The sequence below is a fragment of the Crocuta crocuta genome, unplaced genomic scaffold (assembly GCF_008692635.1).
Source record: "Crocuta crocuta isolate KB4526 unplaced genomic scaffold, BGI_CrCroc_1.0 scaffold367, whole genome shotgun sequence".
NCBI lineage: Eukaryota > Metazoa > Chordata > Mammalia > Carnivora > Hyaenidae > Crocuta > Crocuta crocuta.
Window position 1 is genome coordinate 416,361 of NW_027527936.1, and position 9,121 is coordinate 425,481.

Sequence of the window (9,121 nt, forward strand, 5' to 3'; positions counted from 1 at the left end):
AATAAAATAAAATAAACATTAAAAAAATAAAGTCAATGCTTCACCTTTCTTATACACCTTATTACAGTAGAACACTGGTAAGAATTTTAGTAATTACAAGGCTAGTGTATTGTCAAGGATTATCACTACCTCACACATCACAGGGAATGGGGTGCTCATTGAGGTCTCGTCCAGTTCCAGAATACCATGCTGAGAATCTGCCTTCAAGGATCACTCCTACTACCAAATCTTTTAGACTTAATTTCCTCCAAAAGCAGAGCCTGAGACAAGTAAAAAGCAGACAAACCAGGAAAGCCAATCCAAGGATGATTGGTCCAGAAGGTCACTGCTTTGGGTGTGTGGGTTTTCATTCCCCTGGAGACATTCTGAAGCACAACGTGCCTCATGATTGTCCAACTAGAGAAGGAAGAGGGAGTATTTATTCACAAGCTCCTGTCCTTCATTGGGCAAGGGTTTCCCAATTGCTTGTTAACTCCTCTGCATTCTCAAGTTGGCACTTTCAGGTTGACACATGTATCAGAATAACTGTGCAAGTTCTCCCAGATCCCATGAGGTGAATTCCATGAAAGCCCTGGGGCAGAAAGCAACATACTTGAAGAAAGCAGTTTAAGCTGTGGACCGCCACGTCATACCTGCATGCATCTGGTAGCCACAGCAATGGCTGGAGTCTAAAGGTGTGCCAACAGGCACAAAAGCTGCCCAATACATGGCCACAAGTAAGAGATAACATCTTGTGAGACTGAAGTTCTACACTATAAGATGCATAGTAAGTTCTGAACCAGTAAGCAAATATGCAGTAGCATTTCACTTAGAACCAGGAGGAAAGGGTCAATGTGCAGTGGCAATTCTGTTCTATCTAATCAACTCTTAAATGTTGACCTTCATGTACCTGTGATTCTGAGCACGGCTCTTTACAAATTTTATTACCCAAAGGAGGAATGCTTCCACCAGAGGACATGAAAATAGTTCCATTGGATTGTAAACTAAGGCTGCCATTTGTTAATTTGGGCTTGTCTTGCCACTGGGTTAAAAAAAAAAAGAGAGAGAGAAAAGAAAAAAAAAGTAATTCAATGGTGTGCCAGCTCATACAGTTTACGGGCATTGACTGTGTGCACATGTTAGTTTCCTACTGTTGCTGTAACAAATTACCTCAACTTTAATGGCTTCAAACAACACAAATTTAGTTCTGAAGATTAGAAATCTGAAATGGGTCTTAGAGGGCAAAAAAAAAAAAAAGAAATCTAAAGACTGCAAAATGATATACCTATCAAAAAAAATCAGGGTGTTAGTACAGGTGTGGTCTTTCTTTTTTTTATGTTTTTCTTATTTTTGAGAGCAAAAGAGACAGAGCACGAGCAGGGGAGGAGCAGAGAGAGAGGGGCTCAAACTCGTAGACCGCGAGATCATGACCTGAGCCAAAGTCAGCTTAACTGACTGAGCCACCCAGGTTCTCCGCGTGTGCTCTTCTTAAAAACTCTGAGGAAAAATCGGTTACATACCTTTTCCAGCTTCTAGAGGCTGCCCATATTCCTTGGTCATATCACTAAGACTTCTGCTTTCACTATCACATCTCTTTTCCTTTCTTTCTCTTTTTAATGTTTATTTTTGAGAGAGAGAAAGAGAGAGAGAGCGCAGGCACATGTGTGACCAGAGGGGTGGAGAGAGGGAGACAGAGGATATGAAGCAGACTCTGCACTGATAACAGAGAGCCCAATGTGGGGCTCAAACTCACGAACCCAACCGTGAGATCGTGACCTGAGCTGAAGTCAGATGCTTAACCAACTGAGCCACCCAGGGGCCACAACTCCTCTCTTTTACTGATGCTGACTTCTTGCTTTCTTATTTCCTTATAAGGATCCATGTAATTGCATTGGGTCTACCTGGGTAATCTCCCCATTAAGTATCCTTAAATTCATCACTTCCTGTTGTCATGTAAGATAGTGTATTCATAGGTCCCAGAGATTAGGATGTGGTCATCTTTGGAGAGCCACTATTCCACATACCACAGTGCCTTGTTCCCAACTCTACATTCATTGACATATTGTTTAAAATCAGCCATGCTGGGAGTATTTACACTACAGAAATTGGCAAATGCTACGTATCAAGGTTTTTATCTCTGGATAGCCTATTGTTAAACTTTACCTGCATATCTCAGATTATGATGGTTGGCTGGGGTGAATGTGCCTATTATCAAGGTAAAGGAGAACTGTCACTATGCAATAGGAAGGGAGGGTTATGAATGTAATCCAGAGGATACTTAGGGGACCTTCTACTCTTGCCATGTCCAGTGCCGAAAATTATGGGAATATTTTACAGGCAAGACAGGAAAGAACTAGGTTTGGGTCACCTATATAAAACTCAGCTCCAATTACAAGCTATGTAATTACATTCTATTCATGCAATAGTGGAAGTGATATATGCCCCTTCTTGATCAGCTCCTTTAAGATAGTAGCATGTTTCCTTCATGCACTCTTTCTTTTTTGCATCACTGTGACCCTGATGAACTAAGTTCTGGTTGAAGACAGAGAATATGGAATGGGTAATGGATATGTGAAGTCATGAAGTTAAAACTATCAACTAAGACCTTGTGATTGCTATAGAAAGGTCTCTTGCCATGTCAGTTCAATAGTTACATGTTGTATCTAATTTTCTTCTCTCTCTCTCCAACATATATATACATAGGATGTGCTATGTCATGATGGTTGACTTTAAAGTTCAATCCACAGGCTGAGGAACATTAAGGAAGCATCATTATGGAACTGGCAGAAAATGAACATTGTTTGGAGGTCCTGGATCTGGAGCTGGATGAAGCAACTGATGAGGGTTTTGTCAATTCCTTTTTCTGGGTAGGAGGGTGAGTGCAGTGATGACAATTTAGGTTATAAGAAAGGGCGTTATTTTAGTGAAGGGTTTTGTTTCATTTTTTTGAAGTGTAAGTATAGAAAGAAGGGTATACGTTGATGTTGGACCATTCTGGTGCAATATCCATCATTCCTATTGGACACTCAGCATCTGCAACCCCTTTGTATATTTGGGTAAGACCCCAAACAAAGAGAGAGTGCATCTTATAGCATCAAAGCCCCACAATGCTATCACTTTCCTAGGTTTGCAGACATAGCCAATCCCATTCTCTTGTCCTGAGACAAATGAGTTGGGGTAGGGAAAAAGCCAGGAAAGGGTTCACTGATGAGTGGGTTTCTGCCATAGGCAACTGGGGTTGGTCCTTCTGGGGACCCTCAGAAACACTGAAATGTGGAACCTTGGAAGTATTCCTTTGAGGGACCAGGAAGCTGAAATATTTGTTGATTGTTGGTTCTAGCTATGAGATAGAATGCCGGGTATGCTTCATGGAGTTCCCTGTAAAACTAGCTTTCCAATTTCAGATGCTGCACCTTCTTCCTCTTTCCTTAAACATGACATAATAGTTTGGGCTACAATAGCCAACTTGCAATTCTAAAGGTAAGTCTAACTGAGGGGCACCTGGGTGGCTCAGTCGGTTAAGCATCTGACTATTTATTTAGGCTCAAGGAGTTCGAGCCCTGTGTTGGGCTCTGCAATGACAGTGCGGAGCCTGCTTGGGATTCTCTCTCTCCCTCTCTCTCCTCCTCGCCCTCGCTTGTGCTCTCTCTTTCAAGATATTAGAAAAAATAAAGGTAAGTCTAACTGAATCACAGAGATAGCAGATGATTTTACTGAGCCAATAAAATTGCCTACCTCCGTTCTTCTTGGGAAAAATACACTTAAAAAGTCACCACAGGTAAGTGTTCTAAAGCCGGAAGCATTCATAGTCCTAACCGATTTATCTAGTCTCACTTGCAGCCAAGGGCACAGGCCCAGACTTTTAATCAAAAGGTAGCGATGTAAAGATCCAGACCCTGTGGGGAAACTTTCCAGTGATGCGGCAGTAGAGGCAGTGGTCTGATAGCAGCATCCAGTATGTTGACACTTGAGACCTTATTTTGCTTTCTGGTGGCCTTCACCATAAACATAGACAATAGACTCTCTGTATTGAATAATAATTGTTACTTCTCACTAGTATTTACTGGGAATCAAGTGATTTACAAATTCCCTCCTAGTCTTCATATCAACCATTCAAGATGGGGATGGGTTTTTTGTTTTTTGTTTTTTTTTTGAGAGAGAGAGGGGAAAAAAGGGAGAGAGAGCAGGGGAGGTACAGAGAGGGGGAGAGGGGGAGAGGGAGAGAGAGAATCCCAAGTAGACTCCATGCTGTTAGCTCAGAGCCAGATGTGGGGCTCGAACTCATAAAGTGTGAGATCAAGACCTGGGCTGAAACCAAGAGTTGGATGCTCAACCGACTGAGTCACCCAGGTGCCCCAAGATGGGTATTAATATCCTTCTTTGAGGTTAAGTGACTTGACTCAGATCCCACAGTAAGTGGTAGAGTGGGATTCTAGTTCAGGTCCAAGTGACAGCAAAGCCAGATCTTAACCACTATGTCATATGGCTAATATTTCTTTTGCCAATTTGTAATTTTTGGACCTGAGAGCCTAACTCGGGCTGGAGCCTGGAGCCCTCTGGGGGAGAGGCAGAAAGATGGGCTCACAGAGTGCGTTGTCTGTTATCAGTCCCTGTGGCTCGGTGATACAGGATCTGCCCAAATGTAGACAGGCTCTGAGCCAGGCTGCACAGATACAGGCGATCTTCTGAGCCAGGCTGGGAAACGCTCCAGATGAACTGCCAGACTTCTGTGTCTGAAACTCTGAGAGATAAGGAAGAATCCTGGGTGGCACCCTCAGAGACAAAGCGATTCTGCAGGTTTAGAATATGCTGAAATCCAGGCAAAATACGAAAGTGGCAAAATACACGAAGAGGGGAATTGTGTGAGAATCAATCAGCTCTCTGTTGGCAATTCTTGCTTGCAGAATGATTCACTACACTCCTTTCTCAGGATTTACTGGGAAATCATTACTTCTCAGGCTGAATTTTGAAGTCTGAGGCTCGAAACCCCCAAACTCTAATCCAGACTTCTTCCCACCTTCCATTCACCCGTACTCCAAGTCTCAGAGCCACCTTGGCCCCGTCCCCTTTTCATTTAGCCACACCCTCCCATAAATATCTACTGAGTATCAATTTTGTGCCAGAGAAGTCTACTCTCAAGGTCCTTACAAGGAAAGAAAACATTAAAAGACAAGTGTACAGGGGTGCCTGTGTGGCTTAGTTAGTTAAGTATCTGACTCTTGATTTCAGCTCAGGTCATGATCTCATTGTCACGAGATCAAGCCCCACATTGGGCTCTGCTCTGAGCACGGATCCTACTTAAGATTCTCTCTCTCTCCCTCTCCCTCTGCCTCTCTCATCTCTCATGCTCTCTCTCTCTCAAAAAAAAAAAAAAAAAAAAGACAACTGCACAGATCATCATTTAATTAGAACTGTGATACCAGCCAAGAAGGAAAAGTCGTATTCAGTGGGAGTGTATACCTGGGGAATTGGATCTAGCCTGAAGGTTCATATTCAGATCATCCCCCTTCCATTTGCCTTTCTCATTGTCATCTTCTTCCTCTCCATCCCCTTTATAACAATGGCATCTTCTGCACTGTCCTTTCTGCATTGTCCCCTCTACCTTGTCCCCCCACATCACAGCCTTGATTCAGACCCTTTGCTACCTTTTGACCTGTCTTCTAACAGATCCTCCTGCCTCTGCCTCCCCCCTCCCCCACTCAAGCCCATGCTCTATCCTGCAGCTAAGAGTTTTATTTCTAAAATGTAATCTAACCAGCTCCTCTTGCTTTCACATTAAGGTTTTACCTCTCTTGTCTGGCACAGCTTGCTCAAAATTTCTCTTCAGCCTTAACCCCTATTCTTCTCCTGTAAGAACCTCTCACCTCAGCCAGTCGCAGATTCCATCTCCACTACTGTCTACTCAGGTTTTCAGCGTTCTGCCCACCCATCTCAGCCCAGGAAATGACGATTCCAAATTCAAGGCACTCATTGGACCTGTGCTTGATGAGAGCCCACTATGGATGAGAAACTGGGCAAGATCAGTGAGGAGGGAAAAGCTGGAAGTCAATAGTCAGTACTTCTGATGACCATCCCAGATGGCAACACCTGTTTCCACAATGGACTGTAAGCTCCATGAAGGCAGGGACAGAGTCTGACTTGTCCACTTGCACACTTCTTGTTGTGTCTAGTGCAAAGTAGCATGGTGCCTAGCACAGAGGAAGAACTCAATCATTTTTTTTCAGTGTATAAATAAATGAATAAATAGGGGCACCTGGGTGGCTCAGTCAGTTAAGTGACTCTTGATTTTGGCTCAGGTCATGATCTCATGATTTGTGGGGTGGAGCCCTGCATCAGGCTCTGTGCTGACAGTACAGGGATTTGCCCTCTCCCTTTCTCTCTGCCCCTCTCTGCCTCTCTCTCAAAATAAATAAACTTTAAAAACGTTAAAAAAAATAAACGAATAAATAAATAAACTCCTCTTAAATTGCCTCCTCGTGAGGTTACAAGTACATGTGGTTAGACTCCTTAAAAGATTAGAAGCGCCTTATGGGCAGGGGTTGTGACTTACTCACATGTGCACTTTTTACAAAAAGAATCACTTTACAGTGTGGTTTCATATAGGTTACTGCTTCTGTTTTCTTTTTTCAACCCCACAATTATTATCCCCATTTTGTGGATGGGAAAACTTTCTTCCTCTCATCTTTCTTTCTGTTCCCTCCTCTCTCTCTCCTTCATCTCGGATGCATGTCTAGGTATCTACTGTTGAGGGTTTACATGGAGAGCTGATTACAATGAGTGTCAGGGAGGCTATTTGCCCTAGGCTTCACATATATGAAGCACTCAAATATAACTATTTGATATATTTGTGTGATGTGTGTGTGTGTAAGACAGTGTTTTTGTTAAATGTAAAATTTTTGCACCATATTTTGTCACGTGGTCATTTTTCTTTTAAACATACTGGAAGTCACAAAATTAAAAAGAGGCCCAAAATCAACATACAGAAATCAGCATTTTTATACACCAACAATGAAGCAACAGAAAGAGAAACCAAGAAACTGATCCCATTCACAATTGCACAAAAAACCATGAAATACCTAGGAATAAACCTAACCAAGGATATANTTGTGCCTGATTCGCGAGTCCCCTGAAACCCCCAAGGAGCCGACACCCGATGCAAGTACAAAAGGGTCTTTATTATAAGCTCTAGCAGGGGCTCACCTGCCTACCGGTGTAGTGGCAGAAGGTGAAGCCCCCGAACAATAGCGAGCAGGGTTTTTATGGGGTAAGGGACGGGGGTGTTACAGTGCACACGTTGTACATATAGCATCATCACATGAGCACCAGTTACAATTGTACAATTGTACCCACGTGGGGTTCAGGCAAGCGGTGAGAAATTGGCTAGTTTGTACAGAATAACTGTCTACAGTTCCCAGCCTTGACTCAGACCACAGGAATATTTTTTGATTAGCTGATCTGAGGGCAGTGGGAGGATGGCTTTAGCCTTGAGCAATCTGAGGAACTGGGGCTACGTGCAGCCCAAGGTTGCTCTTAATGGAGGCCTTAATTTCAAAATGACGTTACTTAGGCTCTTCAATACTACATGGCAATGAGAAAGAATGAAATCTGGCCATGTGTAGCAACATGGATGGACCTTGAGGGTGTTATGTTGAGTGAAATAAGTCAGGCAGAGAAGGACAAATATCATATGTTTGCATGTATAGGAGGATTAGGAGGAACTTAATGGAGGACCGTGGGGGAGAAGAAGGAGGGAAAAACAGTGGGGGAGAGGGAGGGAGGCAAACCAAGAGAGACTCTTGAAAGCTGAGAACAAACAGAGGACTGATGGGTGTGGGGGGGAGGGGGGAGATGGGCACGGAGGAGGGCACTTGTGGGGATGAGCACTGGGTGTTATATGGAAACCAGCTTGACAATAAACTATTTAAAAAATAAATAAAAGCGAGATTTTAAGTTTCAAATAAATAAATAAATAAATAAATAAATAAATAAAAAGAGGCCCAGGTTCAGCCAAGTCAGGTAACCTGGCTAGTCTAACTCCTAGTGAAGTGTCCAAACCAGGAATTATGGAACCCAGGATGTCCCCCCATCCGGAGGCATCACAGACTCAAAACTGCGGCAAATGCTATTTCAGTATGGTCTACAGCAGGGGTTAAACTCATGGGATTTCATCATATAGATGTGTTTCCTTCAAAGTTCTAAGTTACTTTGTGACTTTGGCAAGTAATTTAGCGACCCCATTTGAAAACTGGAGGCCGTAATAGTACCTACCACAGAGAGTTCCTATTAGGAATCCATGAAAATGTTCTTGAAGCATTCAGTACAGTTCTGGCACAGAACTGTCAGTGCTCAGTAAATGGTAGCTATTATTACAAGAACTGTATCTGTCGAGTGACTATGGCATATAACGCCTGCATTCAACTTGAAGCCTGGAGCTGTCACGGTCGCTCAGCTGAAGGAGTGGGAACAGTTGCACTCGCCAATTTTTTCTGGAAATAAATCTTTGTGGGAGGATAATCACCGGTTGGAAAGTGTGAGCCTTGAGGGAACAAAGCTCTGATTCCCAGGCCCAAGGAGCACGCGAAGTCTACCCCGCGGGCTGCAGCCACCGTGCATAATGTCGCCTGGACCGAGCGGCAGGGGGCAAGACACGCCCAGCTCCGGGGGAGGCGACCTCACAAACCGGTTTTAGCGGAGTAGAGCATGATCTTCGCTAATTCCGCTCATCTTATTCTCGGGGACCACACCCTGCGCGCGAGGAGGAAGGACTCCAAAACCGCGGGGCGGAGGCTTCCGTGCGGCCCCAGACCTGACCATCTATGGTCACAGAGCACACGGAACAAACAGGAAGTGGGGCGATCCTTCACCTTCCCAGCCTGGGGGCAGAGCAAGCCGGGCGATGGCTAGCACGCCACAAACCCTGGGCTGGACCCACGCGCCCTCACCGACCACGTCCCCACACGGGCCTCGGCAGGTATCCCTAGGACACTGTCTAGACCAACGGCATCCGCACGTAACAAACGGCGAAACTGAGATATGCACACCCAAGGAGGCGGAGCTTAGCCTCAATCTCCGCGGGAGATTGTCGGGATTCCCAGAGAATCCTGACTCCAATGCCTTCCAAGACCACTTCCGGACTGCTGGG